Genomic DNA, 23,978 nt, shown 5'->3' with positions numbered 1-23,978 from the left:
AATAAAAATATATAAAAATATGAAAAATATATAAAAATGAAAATACATAAATAAAATATATTTAATAAATTAAACACATATATTTAATGATTTCTATAAATAGTAAAATATTTATTAAATATTTATTAAAATAATTATTAAGTATGATGGTCCATGAGTCGTTTTGATGGAGCCTTAAATATTTTTCTTTGCTATCGGTTTATGACTTATAATAATTATTTACATTATTTATTACATAATAATGTGTGCTTTTATTTAAAACGGGAAATAATTAAATAATAATAAAAACACCGCGTATACATAATACTCGATAAATCAAAATTATTAAAATATATAATAATTTTTTTTTTTTCAGATATCTGCGGGCGTATTTAATTAGGCTACACATCTGGTAAGAATTAAGTTATCATTTTTGCATCTTATACAATACTGATATCAATACTGCTCTTATTTTATTTACCAAATAAATTTGATAATAAATGCTATAATAATAATTGAAGACTTTGACAATTATACTTTTGTTTGTGATTTACATTTTTGCGAATAAAATAAAAATTATCCTTTTTTTTTCTATATTTCATTAATAATGAAAAATTTAAAGGTTTGCATTAACAAGTTTAATGACTTAAACCAGCGATTGTCAAAAAACGGTTTCGCAATTACAAAGTTGATGCGACGAAAAAGCCGTGATACATTTGCTTATACAGCAAGTGTATTATCGACTCGCTTTTATGGTATGCATTTCACCAAACGATTCTCATCTTTTGCCAGGTATCATAAAATTCGAAGATCTTTTAAACATAACGTGCTTTGCGAAAAAATCTTTTCTGTAAAAAATAACGGAAGGTTACAGCTATTTTCACTGTATTTTTTATTGTTACATAGTTTTTATAATTTTATAATTTTGTTACCCATATACCTCATAATTTTTTTTATTACAAATTTAAAATTAAAATAATGAACAAAATTTGTATTTCTTGTTTCACATTATCGCCTGCATAGGAGTTAAACATGAAATAATTTTAACTTTGCTAATCTTTTTGCCATGATTAATTAAAAATTATTTATATATATATTTCTTTAAAAACCATTTCAAACAATTATAAGAAAAGATATTATTAATTTAAATGATTTCTATATTTATATATTTCTATATTTCTATATTTCTTTTATATCAATTATCAACGTTTTCTTATATCCTTTTATATTATTCAATATTTATGTTAGAAAATAATGTTGTGGAATTACCTTATGATTTAAAATTGGCCTAAAACGAAAAAAAAGATAAACAGCAGAGATAGGAAAAAAGCATCTGATTATCCGGAGACGATCGATTGTTGATTTATTTAATCGACTTAAAAATACGGTTTATCAGCTGCCGTGGACAGAAAGATGGGCAAAAATGACGGTGGGTGAAATGGAATGGAAGGGGGAGGGAAGAACAGCCATATCTTGGAATGGTAATGGTAATGGTCCCGTGCAGCACGACGGAAATTATACGAGTGTTCGTTTCTTGCCCGATACTTTCTTCAACGTCGTCTTCGCCGAGTTTTTTTTCTGTCCGTTTACAGTTAATACGATACGACACGACGTCGGGATGAAATTAAGCGCCGGGCTTTTGTCTCTTATGGTCGTTGACATTTAATATCCGAAATTGGCAACCTGCCGGCACTCTCATTAGCCGATGCTCGATTTTATAGTCGATTGTCATAACTCGATCGATCAGCCATGATATCAGTATTTTTCCATTGTTTACAATACATATTTATGTATGGGGTCAATTACACATCGTGCGCTTAACTACTTTCAGCATATATTGTATATATAAATTTGTTAAAATAAGAAATGATTATTGTGTTTGAGAATTAAACTATTTAACTTGAATATTAATTTTTAACTATTAATTTTAAATATTAAAAGAGAATTTTAGAACGTACAAAAATATTTTTTAAATAGTTTTTGTAATCTTATTTTATTTTTAAAATTTGTTTTTTAATGATATTTAAATCAAAATATATACATTTTTTTACGCGTATTTATTTATTTTATTAAAATCACGCACTTCCCTGTAGAGATAAATGTTATTTTTCTGTAAAAAATTAATAAATGTATAATTTTATTAAAAAATATATACGCACTCCATTTAATAACAAGTTTTTTGATATGCTAGAATTATATATATATATATATATATATATATATATATATATATATATATCTTTCTTTTAATCATGTGTAGAATATATTACTTTATATTGGATAAAACATAGATATATTTAAAATTTTGTTACAATTCCGGACATTCCCATGTGTATATGAAACAATGCTTAAATTTTTTTTTGTATTTTTTAAAGCATTATCTTCGAAAAAATATATATTTACTCTCTATATATTAATGTATATATGATCAATAAACAAAAATCATCAAAAGTATTAGAGCGTGAAGTCCAATACGTTTCCCCCTACATATATTTTTTTGGACAAGTTGGATGTTTATTGTACATTATTTGTATATTATTTGTCATTTTAATGAAATTTCCTCGTACTGTCATTTATGATGATTTTTGTCATTTTAACATTTCTCATTTTCGAAGAAGTTTACCTTCATCCCATGACATGCTCGCAACACGCGTGCACACACCACCGCTCTCTGCAATTCTCAGAAAGTATCAAATCTCAAAGCTCGTAGGCGCGCGGCAAACAGCTATATTACGGTATTTTTCAACGGCCCTTCTCGCGTGCATGTCGGAAAATGGTACTACGAGGAATTCTCATTGAGATAACGACGGATCGTCGTAAAAGAGGGTTGTACGCGCGTATATCGCGAGAGAGAAAGAGAGATAGAAGGGGAAGAGAGAGAGAGAGAGAGAGAGAGAGTCGTTTATGAGCTGGATAGAGATGCGAGATAGAAAAGTTCTGCGCGTGATTTCGCTGTGGTTTTTCATTTTTTCATCTTTTTTTCAGGAGACGCTCGCACACACAGTTGTATTACACCGCATTCAGTCGCGCGTAGCAAGCACGCGCCGATCGAAATTTGACGTTTGTAGTGGCGCGCGAGCTTCGGTCGGCTCCCGCGGACGGCGCCGCCGTCGACATCTCCCGACTCGCGTGTGCGGGCGAACAGTCAGTCGGGAGCGCGAGTTCAGTCTGGTAGGACGTGTCCGTTCATCGTTCGTTCGCCGGTTCGCACGTCATTCCGGCGTCTCACGTTTTTCATTTCGCTTCGGTAACGTCAAATACGCGCGGTTTGTCGCAGATCGAGGTGTCATCCGTGATAAAGTGCCCGCGGATCTGTGTATTATGTTCACTCATCACTTGAGATAAAAGTGTCATTGGACTTAACGGAGCCTAATCTCTTCTCACGCGAGGGAGGAATCGAACACCGGAGTCACATCGCGCTGAGGAGAGGCGCTCCCCACCACGTCAACCCTTCCAAACTTCTTTGAGACACGGTCGATTTTCTACTGCTTCTGGTAAGTGTCTAGCAAATGTTACTGTTGTTTCCTTGCGATCTCGCCGTGAACGGACAGGAGCGAGTCTCTCTCTCTCTCTCTCGCAGCTGTCACGCACTCCGCGAGAGCGACTGTCGGCCTGTGGCTCTTATCGAGCCGACGTCCGTGCACGACGGCGCGACGAAATTGATTTTGAGCGCGCGCACTGCGGGCGATCCTTGATGTACTCTTTCAAGTACACGGCCATAATGTAAGAATTGTATTCGAGAAAATGTTCGTTTGATACAAGTTCACGACGCGATCGAACCGTTGATTAATCTTTATTTCATAGTTTTATCGTAAATAAATCAAAGATTACTTGTAGTATTTTTTTTTTTTTCGCTCGAGTCGCTTTTAATGTTTACATATACATTCTTACATATACGCATACATGTATCTATTTTTGTATTCGTGATAATATTTATCACATATCTATTTTTCTCTCGAACAATATGATTACGAAAATACATATATGTATTGAGTTCAAAAGTTCAAAGAAAAAAAATTTTCAATACAATAATATATAACAGAATAATCATAAGGTTTCTGTGAAGGCATAACATTCTAACGAGATAAGACTAGCGTAAATCTCTGTAAGCCTTGTATACTTTAAATCTAAGACATTCCCTTTATCATGTCATTTATCCGAGTCTTAATACCGTAATTCAGATCGAGGATTAAACTCGGAATGTTGTTAGGATTAGAGTCTCTCCTAACCTGCTATTTATTTCGGAGAAATCGAGATTTATCACCGCAAGATTATGTGCGATACAACCCGCTCGTTCCACGGGATAATTCTTCGCTGTCGCGCTTACATTGTAAAACGCGAATTTCTTGCGCTTATGCATTGGCCGCGTTTTCTAGAAAGGCAACACACACACGTGCGATGTTTTCCCTGGACGCGCGTTCGACAACAGGTTTTCGCGCACGTAAGCGTCGCATCTCGCTTACGTAACGCGCGTCGAAGGTTGCTCGATCGCGCGAAATGATTCTCGGGGGAGTATATCGTTCTAACCCCTGCCGAGAGTATCCTGCCGATCCGAAATTCTTTGTGTATCTGGTGAATATTTAAAGATCGTTTTTTAAAAGACGTCTAGTCCTTTCCACTTTACAATGGCATTGTGCTATCTTTTACGGCCTTCCATAGATCGGTTCAGATGAAAAATGAGCTTTTGTAAAATTTCAATTGAATCAAAGAACAGAAAGCAGGCCTTTTGATCTTTTTTTTAATCTTAATTTTTTCTGTAATGTGTAGCGTTATTTTATTAAAAAATTTGTGTAGCAATTATAATTTAAACATTCAAATTTTATATCACCGTTATTGATTTAAGATATATAGTATGAGATATATAACAAATTTCACGAGTTCCATTACAAATTAATATTTTTCGGGAGTGATTTTTTAAATGTTGATTAATAATAATTTCAATTGAATGCATTAGTGCATGTTAAAAATAATTGTAAAAATATAATTTCCAGGTTTAATTATTCTGAAATACCTACGAATTATTCAGGTTAGGTAAATTACTTCGCGATGTAGATATTACAAAGTTTTTTCTACTTAATCTTTTTTAAAAATACACTTGAGACTTTCCGTGATAATAAAGATGGAATAGTGTTCGATACTATATTCAGGATTTTAAAAGACATAAGGACACATCTATAATATATTGATTACGGTCTTGCGACACGCATAATTATAATATAGTCGTCTTTGGCGGCATAGGTGTTAACAAACGTAATTTGCCGCGTTTGCAGAAACGACACGAGCATCGACGCAAATAATCAATAATGACTCTTGCCTCAAACAAACACGTGCTGCGATGCTGCCTCTTGATGTCGCCGCGTTAAATATTCCGCGCGAGCGTGATTTCGTCGGCGTTTTCTGTGTTTTATTTCTGTGACGGTTATTCTACAACACACGCTGCTAATTGGCAGCGTAGAGAAAATACGATTCACGCCATTCAGTGCTTCCACGCGAAACGGATATAACGTAATCGTATACCGCAGGATTCTATTATCTCGCGTCCAAGGACGCGAATTCCTCCATTGTTTCGTGTGGCCGATGTAAAAAGGATCGAAAAACCTAAATATGTTTCATCGTTGTCATCATCTTTATTCTGCATAGCGTACTTTTGACGCATAGTAAATGTCCATCTAATATCTCACAAAAATCTTTATTATATCGAGAAAGATTAACGCTAATTTGGATGCAAGCCATTGTATGTTATGAGAAAAAGATAATGGAAAGAATCCGGGTCATTAGGGAAGAACAAAAGTAGACTCGCACTTCTGAGCTGCTGCTATCTCTAATTTGAATGTTTCCTCTATTTAATATGAATTAACACTGTTATTTTCTATGCACGTTTTCGTGTTTATATCAAAGTTTAAATACATAATTCTGATAGCCAAGAAATAATATATAGCATATATTAATTGGTTTTTAATTGCCTTTGTAGAAATTTCTACGCATGTTAAGGGAAGGAGAGTGCTATTGTGAAATCATATTGTAAAATGTATTTGTATATTTGTGTAAACGTTGGATTAACATATTCAAATAATTTTTTCTTTTTTTTTCATATATTTAGCTACATTTTGATTTCATTTGAAGTTGTTTCAAAATTTTTATTTTTATTTGAATAAATTCAAATTTTTCGGAGATTTTAATCGTTTGTAACTTTTGTTAAAATTGCAATTTCTTTAAATTTCTTTATATTGATCAAATCGCTTACTCATTTTTGAATAAAAAATGATAACAAGCATATATCCACTTGTAGACTAGTAGTTTTCGCCAAAAAAAAAACAAAGATAAAAAAATTATGATTTTATAGAAAAGCACGTATTAAAAATTTAAACGCTATTCTTATATATACGATGTATTTTTTTGATAATTGGAGATATTTAAAAATTATTTTCTGTAACTCAAAATATTCAGGGAATTGTTTACTGTTTTACTTTTCTTTAAAGGAAAATAAATTTGATATTTTAATTATTTTGAAGAGAGATTGTGTTGTCTCTCCTTTAATCTTTCACTTCTCGAATATTCTGACTTAGTCTCTATAAAGTTGTACGTAGAAGTTTGTTGGTATTTACGCAAGTACGTATGTATATCGCGCACATATATGACAAGTGGATATATGCTATTTGAATACATCGTGACATAAGATCGTTGATAATGTACTTGCACATGCGACCACATTCTTGTCGTATTATATTAGAGCGACATTGTGCAAATATCTAGTGAATCATGTTGTTTCCGTTAAATTATATCTTATGATAACGCATTAAAGACTAATTTCTCTTTCGTCATATCCGACTTTTTTATCATTTTATTATTTGATGGCTTGACATTTCTACACATCTCATAAAATGATAAAAATCCTTTTTTACGTTTTTTTACGCGATATTTTACTGCCAGTTTATTGATTTTATATAAACGCATTTATGTCGCTTTATGCATAATAAGAACTTTGTCATATAGACTGTTGACCATTATTATGCGGCGAGCTTAATTTAGTTATTCATGTTTGCGCACATTTACTATCCTTTTTCCGCGAAATAATATTTTTCGCAGCACAGTTCGAAAAAAATTACGCCGTGTAGTGCAAAGGGTAAATAACGCAGTAACACGAATGTTTGCTTAGTAAAGAACCTTGTTATTCGCAATGCGTGACTAGAAATGAAATCATCTAATAATACCTCATTCATAATCGACGAATTTATTGCGATAATACGAAGAGATATAAAATATATCTCGTGCGCGTGTGTCAGATCGCGAACTTACAATATTCACAACATCATGTTACCTCGACTCATGATTGCACTTAAACGCGATTCGTTAACCGAGATAAGCAAAAACAAATGCATGTATTTCCTCCTCGTTTGAATTATTGAGTACGCATAAAGCTCCGGTGAGCTTTTATTCTTTATATATCACAAAACTTCTCTCATCAGAACAGAATAAATCTACAGACGTTCAATAAAAGCGAGATTTCTCTTTATTGCCATCGACTGCATAACGAGTACTTCATTACCTTTTTCTCCTCTTTATAGTATTTCTCATAGAAACACTTTTTTTTCCTTTCCGATAATCATACAGCTTCGTGTTGCGCTCCCGCAAGCAAATATTACGTACGACTAATTTCCTGAGTGGCGCGCGCCGAGTTAATGGAGTTTCGCTTTTTTTTGCTTTTTTTTAAATCCGCATACGTTGAGTTCTTTAATTACGTTAAACCGGATCTTGTAATATGTTAGGAAATGCTTATTTTGTTTAGAGATCTCAAGTGTGTCGCTCGTATAAAGTCAGAATTAGGTAATAAACTTTATGATAGACGTAAATTTAAAATATGCGTACATATACATGTATTAATTATATGATATATTTTTATATTATATATAAAGGTTTCAAGAAATTATATATTTATATATTATTATTATTTATACAGACGTAAAGAGAAGTAAAAAGAGTTTATCGATTAAAAAAGGAAAGAGAACTGTAAACAGAATATTCATCAATCTTTTCGCGTAGATAAATTGACGATTCTAGTTGTCATATTTCCGAAAACAATTCAATTTTATTAATTTTATAAACGTAAACGCGTAATTCTCTCGATGTTCAAGTCACAGTTTCATAAATATGCAAGTAAATGGATTTTGATAGCGCGATAGGATTTAGATTGGCTTCTTGGCGATTGATGTGTCATAGTAATGCATGCCTAACATCACCGCGGGATTTAAATCTTTAATCGTGCATGGTTAACGCTCGACAGCGGCTGCCGCACACGCCGCAAGTTATTAAATCCGCATTCTGATGACGTCGCATCGCATCCGTGAAACGCATTATTCTCATAATATCACGCGCTTTCTACACTACATATTCGGTTATCCTTGCCGGTATTCTAGCAGAGAATCGTTCATTGCTCCCCTCTTGCTGGTTTCCACCGCCCCCATACGCTTTCCTCGGTCCCAAAATCAATATAGGCGTCGCCGCCGCCGCCGTCGACGACGACGCGATCGACGCCGTACTGGTCAGGACTCTCCATCCTTCCCGCCGCATCTCCCTTGACGAGGGACCAGAACTTGCGCTCTACGTCTCTAACGAACTACGAGAATCGTGTTGTCGATTTCTCGAAAGTTACTGACGTTAATGAACCGCTGCGGTATCTTTAAAGTTCCACGATTTAATTCTATATCTTAACTAGAAATCAAAAAATCAAATTTGTGCTTATATTTCAATGGTATAGAAAAACAAATTGTCTCTATACATTTGTTTAATTACATTTTTTATTAAATTAAATAATATGTTTTCTCCCGTGTCTTTCTATTTCTCTATCTCTCTTTATACACACATACACGTATACACAATTAAATTCAAGTTTTGACAGGAATATAGTTGAGTTGTTGCGAATATTAAAACGTCAGTCTCTTATCGTAAGAGAGATTCGCAGAGATAAACCGTAGAACAATCTCATATTAATAGTCGCGTGCCCATCGATCCGCCTTTGTTATCCTTCGAGGGTTGAATCGCGGGTCTCTGAAGCCCTGTGCGTATTCGAAAGATGTGAAAGTCGATAGTTGCCGACCCTGGGGAAGCCTATTGCATTCAATGCCCTATTCCTCTTCGCGCTCGTAGATTCTATCTGATATTGGCGATATGCTCGCGCAGGCCAAGCAAGCTTGTCGCGTACATCCCACTCGATTCACGATCGTCGCGCTTCCACTGTACTCCGTTAAAATTAATTGACCGAGTAACGGTCGAGTAACGCAAATTTATCAGTCAGAATGTGAAAAATTTCTGTATTCCCACGTTGTTATTCCATCTTTATCGCGATTATTGAACGTTATTATCGTTATTAATCGAGTCACCATCTCCTCTCGAGATTTATCGCGCCGCTATCAATATCTCGTGGGCGTGCTTAACGATCGATATAAATATCGGATGACAACTTCATTCGTTGCCTCTCCAGTCTTAACACTATCGCACTTCATTGATTTACATCAAAAGCTTTATCGGTATCAAAAATCTAGTCGCCGCGCGACTTCACACGACGACTCGTATATTTCGGCCGCCGTTTCGCGCCGACTACTTATATCAATGTAATTTACACTCACTTTTATCTTTTGAACGCGAATAATAAAGTGAATTATTTAAAATGGAAGATTTTTTCACTCCGCAAATATCTCTCTATTCGACAGATTGAAAAATTTGATTTCGCCCGATTAGTAATAAGACAATCGTGAATTATATCCGTTGATTTTGCATTGATGAAAATTAAAATTTAGTTCATCCTGTTTGGAGAGATCAATTATCGATTATCATTTAAAAATAATACAGATTACAGTTATACAAAGTCAAAGTATTTGTACATAATTATGTGATATGTACAAGTAATGGCTGTAATATTGCAAATATACTTTGCGGATATGTAATTAACGATATTGAATTAGGTACGCAAAAACATGACAGTCTGTCTCGCATGGCATGTCATATAGATCGAGTGCAGTAATGGGCTAATAACGATGCTGCGTTGATCGGTAATAATAATAATTGAGAAGAGAATGGCGTTGAGAGGCGTTCCTATATGTCCGAAGTACTAAAACAAGTATCTCGATTGAAATGCTCGATTGTCTCGTTGAATGACTGCTTATAATTAAAGCACTTATTTTTAGTTTAAAAAAATCACGCAAATATATTTCGAACTATTTATAAACTTTGTGGTCACACATTTTCTTTTGGTTATCTACATCAGTAATGATAATATCGCTACAGTAAAATTAAACATAATTGATTATGAAAATTAATATTTATCAACTTATCGCCAATGGTATATCAATAACAGTCCTTTGTTAATAAGATGCACACTTGGGACAATAAGAGAGTTGCGTTCAAAACACAAATATATCAATGTGTTTAAAGTGTCACTTAAAATACAGAGGATGCCAAAATGAACTTGAATTCCAGCAAAAATTTTTACGTATACAACTTTTTTGAAGATGTCTATTTTTTTTTTTGTTTCGAATCGAGATTTCGATAATGAATAAAAAATTTTCGTAGCGGAAATTGATCGCCGATCGACAACATAAATTTTTAGATTTCTTAACTTGACAATCTTATGTGGCATGTTAAATGGCAAGCATTAATGTTCAGGACGCTATAATCGCTTGGCCTAATCGTTGCTTAAGTTAATTAACGGAGATGAGATCATCAAGGTCTCGATAGACTGCAGCCACCGTTGTTCCAGAATTCTTGATCAACAATATCAGCACTATTCTTTCTAAACGAGGCTTTATTCAATATGCAATAAAATGAATGTTTCTGTCAGTTTTTTTTTTTTTAAATGAAATTTTATATCGAAATATATCAATTATATAAACTTACAATTTTTTTATTTAAAATATTTTTTCTGAAGTAAAATAATAAATATTGCTGGTTAAATGCTTGATATAAATATATAAAATTTTACAAGGAAAATTTCTTAATTATCAACAAAAATATTAAATTTTTTAGTTTTATAAATTTTGTACATTGATCTCGTTTTGATATCGATGTATAGCTACAATAATTACTCTTCTTTTTGTCATTTTATGAATACAAGACTACATATCGATGCCAATGTTTCCCGGCGTAAAAACCAAAATGATCGAGTTGCATTATCGTCATTTCATTGGCATTTCTTGCGAGCGTCGTTTCGTACAAGCCGTATACCGGTATTAACGGTTCACTCGGAATTCCGTCACACCCGGTATGTGCCGGGTTCACGTTAGAAAAAGGTGCACAGGAGAGCTGGTCGTGGAGAGTAATGTCGTATACGCGCGGAGTGGTCCAAGTACGTTCTTGCTGTTTCGGATGCGTCGTCGGATCGCGTCGAGCTCGCATCCGTTGCGCCGCTGCACCGCTGCAGTTCCCGGGACAAAAACCCCGTGCAGGACAATAACCCTGAATAAATCACTGCACCCGATAGCCATTCGGCGCGGGGTCCTCTCTGCTGGTTGTTTATATCGGCGCTCCTGTCTAAACAAGATCAAAACGACCGCCGCCACCGTCCGGCCGTCAGGAATTCATCGCCCGAGGCGACGCCCTTCCCGATTATTGAAAATTTCAAAGGCGATCCAATTGTCTCGATCGGTTAAATAACACGTTTTCGCTGCTACTAACAATGAAAGCCGACACCTAATAGCATTTGTCGGAAAGGGAATTATACTGAGAGGGAATCATTTTTTTTACTATGTATAATGTTGTATTATGCATTTTACATAATGTTTTCTGTTCTACATGAAAATTAAAAATTATCAGAAATACATTATCGTGTATAATGTTTTGCAATAATATTTATATTATATATTAAAATTTATATTTTTGAAAAGATATACAGGGAGAGACCAAATATTCCGGCCAGACTTTGAAATTTTATAGAAAACTTTTTGCTCGGAATTAAATTTTCTATAAAATCTCGAAGTTTGGCCGGAATGTTTGGGTCCACTCTGTATATACAAGAGTGTTCTCTAAAAGTAAGTTAGCGTGAGAAATTATATATTTCTTGCGATATAAAATTTTTGCACTGATTAATGTACACATAAAAGGCATCGTTTATCTTTTCCAAAGCATGAGATCGTAATAATTAATAAACGTTCTGGTATTCGGTTGAAACCAACTACTGATTTATCGTCGTTGAACCCGATGGGCAATTTTCTCACCGTGCCAAAGATTTAGATGTAAATCTTTGCTAATCTCTACGCACTTAGCGTAACACAGCACAGAGACTCGCTACTGATGAAACTCGAGTTTTATAGCTAATTTTGCGAGACGTGCAACTACTATAAACTGCATTTTAAACTTTAAGCCACGGTTATGTCTCAACTTTCGAATCTGTAGAAAATTAAGTTTTGCAATCTATTCACTTAAGTGGAATCAGTGTATCACCGGAAAGCAATTAATAGCTACCGATGGTTTCAATTATAAATACAGCAATAAAATCTCAAAAAAAAAAAAAAAAGATTGGTTATAATCTCTCTTATCATTACTGTATAATTTCATGATAATTTTTTAAATACAACACAATACATATTTTATAAAAACGCGATATAATATTTTGTACAAAGAAAAGATAAATGAAAAAAAGTATAGCAATGTTTCAAAGCAGCGCTACTAATCAATTTTGCGTACCGATTTTCGTCCGAAACATTCGGAGCTAATCTGCAATCAGTCGAGAAAAAAAGCATTTGCGCAAAAATGAACTTTCTTGCACTCATAGTGAACAGCTCGCCATGAACACGTTAAGCTTGTAATATTGTCTGCGTATCTGTAATTGGAATATATTAATTTTTGTCGGTCATTTAGACCACGCCATGCATTTACACGCACACTGTTGAAATCTCTCATGTGGGTGGGACCGGTTTTAAGGCATGTTCACACGTATATGGGTAAACAGCTATCGCATATGAGATCGGAACTATAGTCCGTTTCAGCCGATCTAGATGAAGTGCGTTAATGCGTAAAATCGTTTCTATTTCTAGCCAAGATAAAGGAAGTGTCTGCACGATTTTTGCAAAATTCGCACAACTGATAAAGCTTCCGAAATTAAATTTGGATATTTTTAAAAGGATATAATTTTTTTTGTATTTTGATTGTCGTATCATTCTATCGTTTTATTTATTATTTTCAATATTCAGGTTTTTTTTTTTTAATTTTAGTTTGTTATTCAACATAGAAAATAAAAAACTTTGAGATAATCCTAGTGAAATATATTTTCTCTGAAAATTTTTAGTTTTGTAAGCGTTTAGTTTTGCAAAAAGATCCTCAATTTTTCTTTATTATATGTCGCAAAAACTTAAATTTAATTGTTCTTTGTTGCTATCTTGATCTCGCATTAATAGCGCCGTTATTTCTCGATTATTTTCTTTCATCCTTTATCTTATTTCCTTATTACACCTCTCTTTTTCTTCTTTTCTGAAGATAATAGCAAAAGTTTAATGGAGATTTTAATTTATATGATGGTTATCTCCATTATAATTGATTTCTTAGATGTCAGACAGTAGCTTATAAATATCTTGTATGAAAAATGACAGTTTGGGTGTAAAAGTTATATCCACAGTTAAAATTTTAATTTTATGTTTATGTATTCTATATATATATACATAAAAAATAATGCCTTTAATAGCAAAAAACATATATTTAATTTTAAACAGATTATATTTTGTTGTGATTGTTAACGACATGATATTTTTGTTTATTTCATTGCTCGAATCGATATAATGGAAAAGATTATTTTGTATCGTGTGTGTATCGTGCATGCATACAAAAGGGGAATCGAAGTTACAATAATTTTCAGCGTAATCGAACAGAGAGTATTTTCTTTCCGATTTCCATTGTCTTCCAAGGGTGGTGGCGGGATTGGGGATGGGCGGGGAAGAAAGGTGAGTTGCACAAGGCGATTCTTTGGCAAGTGATCCGCGGATCCGATCATTCTCCTGGTTTCCATTCTGCTGTCAACCAGCGGCATTCTTGTTCGTTCGCTAACCTTCGAAAACGAAGCCCTTCCATGAATGGGCGCCGGTGCCAACCGCAGCTTCTCCCGGGGCTCTCTTCAACGCGTTTTTATTTTTTTTCCACATTGCGTATTCACTTTCATTTCGTCGACTCTCGACTTTACGCCGCATCGCGCATAATATGTCGAGAATATAAAGCTAATTGGCAGATAAATATGCACGTACGCGCGTATCATACATAGTGAGACATGCATCAGCAATAAAATCAACAGGAAATTCACACGACATTTCGGGAATAAAAAGAAATCACTTGTCGGCATTAGTTAAAGCGGAGTGGACGTCGAGAGGGTTTCTTATCTTTTCGGAAAAATACACCGCGACAATAATAAAGTAACGGAGCGTGTCGAGAATGCGGATGTGTATTCGGGATGCGCTCGACTCGCTTGATTTATCGATCAGAGGACATTGCCAAAAATTGGCAACGCTCGATCCTACGGCTCGTTAAGCGATCGATCGACCATCGAAGAATCCTGGCGGTCAGGATTTTTGACAATTCGCAAAATTGTTTGAAATTTGGCAGACGTGTAACAATGTTTCGTTTTTTACCATAAAATACGTAATACATTTTTTGAAAGAAAATATATGTCATATATTTTATATCAAATGATAGAAATAATGAAAAAATTAGTAACAAATTGGAAAAAAAAATTGTTTTTTTTAATCGAAACTTGATATAATATTTTTTACACAAACAGATATGTTAGATATTTTTAGATTCTACGCTAAAATATATCGCGGACAATGTTGAGTATTGTTATCGTTATGTATTGTATTTATCTCCTTGATAAATGCACATACTATAGCGTGGTGACGTAATGGGGACGAGTTACAGCTTCCGCGGCAATGCTCCCTATAGATCCGTTTAACTTCACACCGGAAGTTGTAATAATTCTGATGGCGCGTTCCCTCTCTCAGATGGCTGAGCGAGCAATTGCAAGATTTAAACGAGATCGTTAAAACGGATATCGACGACATACGCGCACAAAAAAATAGACTTTATGTAATATCTTAATAAGCTATTAATTTCTGATTTCCGCGAGTATAAGAGAAAACTTTCGGTCGATAGAACGTTAGAAAAAATTGACTCGTTATCCGATTCATCACCCTAGTTTTTGCTTGTCGGCGACGCCTTGGTAAGAAGATTTTTCAACGTGATTTAAAGGCTCTCTTTTATCTCGAGTGGTCACATACGAGGTGCGAGCGAGGTGTTGAGCGAGAATCACGTACTTCGATAAGTGGCGGATGTTAGATATAGCCAGAGTCTCTATCATGATCAATGATTTTATATATGTCGGTCCGTATTCTCACCGCACTTGAGAGTTAAATGTGCCATTTGTGACACCGATCCGTAATAAATCGCATACATCCGACGTGCATTTAAATAATACAGAGTTGTTCATCGATGTCTGTGTCAATACGATTGTTGGCTTTATATTAGATATCGAAATTAACGGGGCAAAAAACAAATTAAAACAATGTTATCAGTGCTTTATTTTCTTTGTAAAGCAGAGAGAAAGGGAAAAGTTTTTCTATAAATTCTATAAAATACGTTTTCTTTATTGATTTGAACTTGCAAATCTTCGTGAATGTCTTTACTTGTGTGCGGAGAGATAAAATTTTCCGAATCGTGATGAGGAAGCTGTGAAAGCTTCCTCATCACATCTATCTTGAACTTTGTTAGATATTGATTGGTCGGGAGGCAGAGCTTCGAATCAGCGGGCACAAGCTGTAAAACGTGCTGTGACGAGAGCACTTAAGGAACTGAGGGAAGAATGGAACGAAGCACTGTGTTTGGACAAGTACTACGAACGTTGATAAAAACGCAACGCTCCATTAGAAGCGCTTACTTTTGACGTTGAGTAGAAACTTGTGTAATAAATGTAATATAGGTCGTGTTATCGATTATCCGTCCGCCATCTATTAATAGACACCTTGCAGAATAGGGTGCGATAGCTATCGATCGCAGCGCATGATAAAAGTTTGTCCCATTTCTTAATCACGTATATTTTTCCTATATGTGACACTTGGCTTTGAAATTAATTTAATTAAATTAATTTTTTGATACGTAACTTTTCTATTTATAGCTAATTTTCTCGTTTTTAATTTTCTAATTTTAATTTTCTTGTTCCCAATCCATTATACTTCCCAATCTTTTGAGATTTCAAATTGAAATTATATAAAACGTCATTAATTCTTTCTATAGATTTAACTTGATTCTCTCGTCGAGTTTAAAAAATTTTTTCTACCTTTGATGTTTGAAAATCGATCGTTTTTCTTTAGGCGATATCTATCCGTGTGTATGCTTTATCGCGTTTATGCAAGGGCTAGTGATATTCGCCGTAAGTTCTCGTGTGATGCTACGCGCAAACGGGTTGCATCGCTCATCGTCCACTTTGCCGGAGCGAAATGCACCGGGGCAGATGCGTCAAACGCGTGTATGCATCCGCCCGTCCGTTCCGTCATTATACTATCAGACGATGCAATTGCCAATTGGTAGTGCCGGGAGCGAATTTTCTCGTCGCGCGTCCCTTCAGCGCACGCTCCGCTCTAGCGTCAGTTTTTTTTTTTTTTTTTTTTTTAACGTCGATCTGGTCTGACGCCTTTCGGAGAATGACAAGGAGAGGAACTCGTTCCGTGAATATGATAAAAGAGGTGGATGACCGTTTTTTTTTTTTTTTTCTTATAGTTGTAACCGTACAAGGCGAGTGACTTATCATGCATCGCTCTCTGTATTTTATGCGCGAGGGTGGAATTAATGCTAATGTTTCGTGTTAACATATTCCCATGTGAAAGCATACCATTTACGCGCATCAGTTTTATTATTTCCGGTTATAATGACTTTTTCTATGTGTCGAAAGATCTGTATTTTCTAAATAAAAAGAATTGAATAAAATTTGTACATTGTACAGAATACGTACATATCGTACATATCAAAATTCTTAAAGTAATAAAAATTTAATTTGGGAAAAAATATAAAGTTCAAAAAAACTTGAAACGCATGAAATATATTTTTAATATTCACGTCACTTGTATCGCATGCCGAATCGTTTCAATTACGACATAGACGTCTGACGCATGTCATTCTTTGTCATCGCAGACGTTCGCGGATAAATTACGTAACGCCGTCGCGTCTGTTTGTTGTTTGATCTTCAGCACCGATGCCAACTCGTCGGGTCGTTGCTATCGACAATCGTCTTTACTCGAGCTTCGTTTCGCTGATATGGATGCGCTGTTGAACGGGGCAATGCACGCATGCATGCGATGTTTACGCTCGTGGATACTGGCAAGTCCACGTGCGCGCCGATGTGTGCACATGTATAGTGTTAGGAATCGAGACCTCCTTCCCGAAGACGCACGGGAATGCGAGCGAGGGAATAGAAGCTGGGGTGCGAGCACTAGGGGGTGAGCTTTGAGTCGCGTTAAACATGTCGAGGGGAACGGCAACATCGATCCGAACGTGACAGCGAATTAAGGGCGCGTGTGCATGCACTGGCGGCGAAGGAAAAATACGGGGTTCGCGTTCTTGATCATTTCTGTCTCGGAACAATCTAAAATTGTACGCTACTACTTCAGTAATTACGTATTTTCATTAAATAAATTTCAAATATTGATCATATTGATATTAAGCGAAGTAATTTAAAAAAAGCTAACATTTAAATAAAATTCACAAAGAAACTCGACACGAGATTCAACAAATTATCGATTACTTTTGATTTGCAATACATTTCGTAGAGATTTTTAAGTTTTAAATTTTTATTTGAATAATTCGAGAAATAAACTTTGCTGAAAGATATATTCCAACGCGGCCAGAGAAAATTCCGCAGACACGAGTTCTGTGTCTACATGACTAGCGAAATTATGATGACCGCCTTTGCGGAAAGGATGCGATCAAATCGTTTGCCTCTCTCGCGGTACAGGAAATTGGATCTGACAGTTCCTGAAAGCTCGTTTGGTCTTTCAGCGGGTTTGTTTCAATGGTAACGGCGAAACAAATTACATTTGAATCGCGCGTTCGTCTTTTCCACATCGTGCTGTTATACTTGCGCGTAATCCCCGTTTGATCCCTTCCTCCGGATCGAAACGCGCCGTCTCTGCGGTTACCATCGAAAAGTAATTCGACCTATTACTTGGAGCCGGTAATGCACGGCATCCGTGTAACAGCGTGAATCTGCTATTCAGAGCGTGGCCGATGCGAGAGGAGGATTAAAGCCTCCGCGGCAAGAAGGCAAGAATGCGTCGCGTCATAATTATTGTCTCACGCACTATACGTGTGTGCGAAATTACAGCTGCACGAATCCTTCCGGCGAGTTCCCAGATCGCGTGATCCTCGATGACGTGTTCATTTGCATTTGCAGTTCATTTGCGATCGCGTTTTTCTCTTCCTCCCCTCCTCCTCCCTAATTAAGGCAGAAGAAAAGCTTCTCGCGAGTCGCGGCAAGAAAAATGTTGGAATGCGCGCGAGAAACACGGTCAGCGAGATATGCATACATACATTACACGTACTATCGTTATTACGTAGTATATCTGAGGATGTTACGTGCGAGGCGAAAGAGTGAACGCGTGCTTTATCACGATGCCGCTTTGCAAGATACACTTGGCGCGGCCGTAACTGCGAATTAATACCGTTCGCGCTACGATCTTGGAGCGATTGCGCGCGCTGAGTTGCGCGCTAATTACGCGAAGCCGTGCAAGTTCACGGTAACGTAACGCGAGAAGGTTACTGTTACTTTTCCTGGTCTCTTCTACGTGCCAGTCTCTTCCTCTCCCTCTCCATCTCGTGTCTTTGTTCCCCTTCTCCTTTTCTCGATGAGACATACGGCACGAAGATAGAGGAGAAGAGAAAAAGGAGCAGAGAGGAAAACGGCTGAAGAGAAAAGAGTTGGCCCTCGGACTGACTCCGGATCGTTTCTCGCGATACTCTGGTACACATAACAGCAGTTCTCTTTCCATCCTTTTTTCTCTCTCTCTCTTCCCTCTCCTCATCATCTCCTCGACTTCTCCGCTAAAACAGAGAAGAACAGCAGCAACGACGGCAGTAGAAACATCGACTCTTCTGGGTTGCAGCAGTTGCGGTACTGGTCTAAGGGAATTACCGTTAGAAGAGCTGCACTCGCCTCGCGTACTTCCTAGACTTCATGGTACACACATATATATATATATATATATATATATATACATCTGCCTCTCTATGCCCCTTCTACACGGCCGGGATCACTGTGTGTACGTGTGCGTGTGTGTGTATCGACACACGCATACCTTGACGCAGGAACGTATTTACAGGTGTGCGATTACGCGCGCCCGCGCGCATAATGTCGTGTACAGTGTGTGCGCCGATATATACGTAGTGCTTGCCGGCTGGGACGATCGCTCTCCTCCTCCTCCTCTATTTGTTCGCTTTTACCGGTGAAACTGGTAGCCGCTACCAATGGAAACCGCCGCGCGGTCAGTCAATCGATTCGGACACTCGATCTTACATTCATCGTATAATCCCAAGAGCGTCGTGGGGCTAAAACGTTTCTGTGTCAAATCCGCGGGCTGAGACTCCGCAGGACGGGGTTCAGCGAACTGCATCGCGCGCGATATTGTTGAGAGATGCATATTTCGCTGTGTTCGCGGCAGCGAACAGGAGAGAATACAGCCAGTAGTCGTAATATACGACGCGTACAGGATTGCGAATAATAATTATAGATACATAATGATCCGGAGATACACACACGAAGAGGCGAATGTAAAAAGGAAACGATGATGTAGCATTATTGCACCGTTGCAACTGACACAGGTCTTGTTAGTCTGTTTTTTTATCATTAGATTGCAATTGCGATGTCGTTTGTAAACTTATGAGTCACAGGACTTGGATTATCTATCTCTGATAAACTTACTTTCGTAATTCTCAGTGTTATCGCGAATCTTAAACGGATATGCGCGGGCCATCCGTTCATTCAGCCATTGTTAAATGAAATGGCGATGCGGAAAGGAGATAAAAAAAAGACGTCGGAAGAAAGGTGTCCGAAATATGGAGCAAACGGTCGCTCGTTCGCGGGAAATGCGAGAGGCATTAATCGCGCGGGCACGCGAGAACAAAGGTAAGATAAAAAAAATTATTGCGGTGTGTTCGCCACTTTGGTGCCACGTTCCGCCGCACATTGTGTCCGTCTGTCTGGAGAGTCTGTTTCTACTTCTTCTTCTTCGTCTTCCCTCTCTCCTCGCGTTCTTGAACCTCACACTTGGCCACTCGGTCATTGTTCGGCTCACAATGAACCGTTTCGATATATACTGTACACGTGCGCTTAAGTGCCCACATGTATATGGCCGGTGCACTTTCCTTATGGATGTGTGTGTGCAAGCGCGCGCGCGCGACTGCCATCGAGACAGAAACAGACTTGTCTGTGCGCGACTCTATACATTACCTTTTGTTGGTCGGCGCTTTAATTAGTACCACATGCCTCTACGACTAGTCGAAATTGACGTAGCTTGCCGCGAGACACGCTACGACATTGTTGTAGAGAAGGAATACTGAAGATTGAAAAAAATCATGATACAGTCAGGGCAGAAATCAGGCAGATAGAAGAAGAGGACTGAGAAACGATTCCGCCGTTATCTGTCGCGCGTTATCCGCTTGAATCAGCTGTACCGCGGTCTCGTTAATTCGGTTCGACTACGGAACTAATAGCTTTCTGCCAATGGAATTATAGTATCGTGAATCTACAATGGTCGAGATCGTTGTTGCGTTTTAATTATCTCAAGTAGCTTAAAATACTTTGCTTATATTTTGATGTAATTGTGAAAGGAATTCTCGATAATTTGCACGAATAACATTAAAAATTATGCATGCTGCATAAAATGTGAATTACTTAAAAAAAAAAAAAAATTGCTGATTTTATTCTTAATTTAAATATTATTTGTCGAAAAGAGAGAGACAAGCAATTATTTTTATATTATGTAATTATTCCCATTATTCTCGAGTTATTGCTTTTGTGTGAATAATGAACGTAAAATTTATTCGTTCCGATTTATTCAGCCATTTGTGCAGGATGTCGAACTGTGAATACTCACGCTCGATATAGTTGTCAATTGTTCTTAATTAGGACTTAAAATGCGGACTAAAAATCTTGACCTCTTTAATAAGGAGTTGATTGAATCGATAGGTTGAAGCAAGCAATAGCTATATATAATTCCTTTCACGAGAGCGGCAATAATACTACAATTTACAGTACATATCTCTTCAAACATTTTGATATTTACGCTATTTTTTATTAAAATTTGATTCGAAATTTGAATTTACTTAAAATTTGGAACAAATGCTTTAAAAATATATATAAGTTTTAAAAATATATCTAACATTAACGGACATTGTTCTTCTCAAATAATTTATTTTGTTCGAGAAAATTAAATTTGAGATTTTTATTATTTTTTTATTTATTCTTTATTAAAGAAGAAACGACAAAGAAACTCATCAATTATCATACTCAATTACTATATTTAATATTTAGATAGAAGAAGATTTAAAAATAATTGATTAAAAATTTGAGATTAGAATTATAACTTTTCAAGGCATAACTGGATTTAAAACACTTGTCAGAAATTGAGGAGACTCGATTACAGTTAAGAAAGCAAAGCCGTACAGATTATTGAGGTTATCAAATATTCTGTAAATTTATATCCATCTTCGCTATTTTCATTCGTCTCAAACCAACCGTGAACAGCACATTAAATTAGCGTACTATCGCGCACGACCGTTACGTTAACGTAACGAATCGCGAGCGTATTCAGGGAAATACCTTCGTCGAGCCTGACATAACGGAAGACACACATCAAGGGGTATCCCCTTAGCCATCAAGAGCACGTAGCATTTTGTTCATCCACATTAAGCACGAAAAGACACTCGTAGATGAAATGCATATAGGGAGATGGCGCAACGCGAGATTAACGATAGAACGTACGCGAGCATGAATTATTCGCGTATCGATTTTGCAATATTTGATATGATGAATTAACAACGGGCGTTAAGCAAATCGATTTCGAGCCGTTCTCTCCTATCGTTGCACGCGAGCCGGAATCCTGCTTTTCACGAACGTTAACTGCGGTTGCTTTGCTTGATTAGCGAAATCGTTATTACACCTACACATATTGGACCATAAAGCGCATGGACGCGAATCGGATTAATTAATTAGCGTACGACGCTAATCATCGCCGTCACGGTACGTTCAACAGCCGTGAAAGTGTCTGGACGACCGGATTTCTTTACGCGCTGAAAAAGAGCGTCGCGTGCGTCTCCGCGATCGCGATTAAATCGTGAAGAGAATGTGAAATGACGGTTACTCGGTCTCTTAATTATCGTAATCTTCATCTGTAATCAAGATCGAAAAATTGCCGTTCCGAAAGATATCTCCATCCCGTGCGCATCTAAAATTGTAATTAAACTGTACTGTTTAAAAGATTGCGATTCTAGTCGTAAATTATAAGCATTTACATAAAAGAAAAACTGCTATTTCGAAAGGTATGTATCTTTCATCGAGTGAAAGATGTGAAATTGTAATTAAAATATAATTAGACGCAATTGCCTTTTGCGATAAATTTGAAGAATAATTATCGTTCGGTAGATGTTTCTTTTTCTACTATGCGCTTTTTTTTACATTTGCCCTTTTAGGGATCAGATGTTCAAATGTCAAACGCTCGCTGAATTCCTATGATATGAAACGGGACTCGTAATGATCACATAGCGCCGCGAAACTTTGCACGGCCACGTGCTCGTTAGGGGCTTACATCCCGTGTATCTTACGTGCGCGTGTTACACGCGCGAACATCGCATCCTTATTACACGAGCATCATAACTGGAAATGGATATACGCTTATTCGTCTAACACGTATACACGCCGGCATCAGTGAACGCTTGTAAGTCAGTGGTGGCTGACCACGAGGGCATACCACTCGTTTGTAATTACGTGTACATTCTATAATTCACGCGCGGTACGAGAGAACGTTCGTTGCCACACGACTCCTTAACTCTCTTTCAAAGACAGACGAGACATCTTAGTTTGGGTGTTATTTAATTGCCGGTAATTTTCTCTCTTAATTACGTGGCTGCACTTGCAACGTTCGCAACATAAGAATAATCTGATTAGTTTTAGTCATTTTAATCAATATATTTCTATAAATCAACTAGTATATTTTTATATAAAATAAAATTATTATACATGTTACTTTAATTATATTATTTATTTTATAGTTATTAAACATATATAAAATTTTATACAGATTACAGAGAATTAAATAAAATTAAATATAATTTTTTGGATTGAAAAGATGATTTAAATAATCTACAGTGATTCTTTAGAACTTTATTACTAAATTATAGTTTTATTTCTGTATTTTGAAGTATTCCAATTTTAAATAATCAGATCGATTACAATTGCATCGATTGCCATTCTCGTCTATTCTGACATACTTTAACGTAGTCTAATTTATCTCGTCTATAATTCTGTAATTCAAATTCCTGTAGCATATATTCGCGGTACGGAACTATGAGATCGCGCGAGCACGTAACGAAATCTCGTGCGAACCGCGCGTGAATTTATGCACATTCGGAGAGAGGAGCGGGCAGAGGAGCGAAGCGAAAACACGGCGGTTGTGTATATAAATTTGCACATGACGCGCGCGCTCGTGTGTATTGCATCTCATGCGTGCATTACGCGTACATGCAGCGCTCGGTGGATGCCACGCCCCTGGTTACAGGACCCTCGTAACCTACCCGGGGTTGCGACGGTCTCGTACGGTTATCATCGCGTAACGCGTATATACATACACACATATACTTGTAATAAAGCCTCGTAACACATGGCTGCGATCCACCGCGGAACGACGAAGATCGAGCCGCGTATATCGTTTGTAATTAGCGTCCAGAACACATCGGAGCGAATGCGACGTTGTGTGCGTGTGCATTAA

General features: G+C 36.6%; 1 protein-coding gene across 6 annotated transcripts in view; it reads left to right on the top strand.

Moving 5' to 3' along the window:
- Positions 1-3,131: 3,131 nt before the first annotated feature.
- LOC126850893 (SH3 and multiple ankyrin repeat domains protein 2) overlaps positions 3,132-23,978 on the top strand; it is a 113,226-nt gene continuing 92,379 nt past the window's right edge. For all 6 annotated transcript variants that reach the window (XM_050594341.1, XM_050594337.1, XM_050594340.1 and 3 more), the window contains exon 1: positions 3,132-3,473. The gene's annotated coding sequence lies outside the window, so the exon portion shown is untranslated. The remainder of the gene's footprint in view (positions 3,474-23,978) is intronic.

Source organism: Cataglyphis hispanica, chromosome 7 (genome assembly GCF_021464435.1).
Source record: "Cataglyphis hispanica isolate Lineage 1 chromosome 7, ULB_Chis1_1.0, whole genome shotgun sequence".
Classification (NCBI taxonomy): domain Eukaryota; kingdom Metazoa; phylum Arthropoda; class Insecta; order Hymenoptera; family Formicidae; genus Cataglyphis; species Cataglyphis hispanica.
This window is presented reverse-complemented; position numbering and strand designations above follow the sequence as displayed.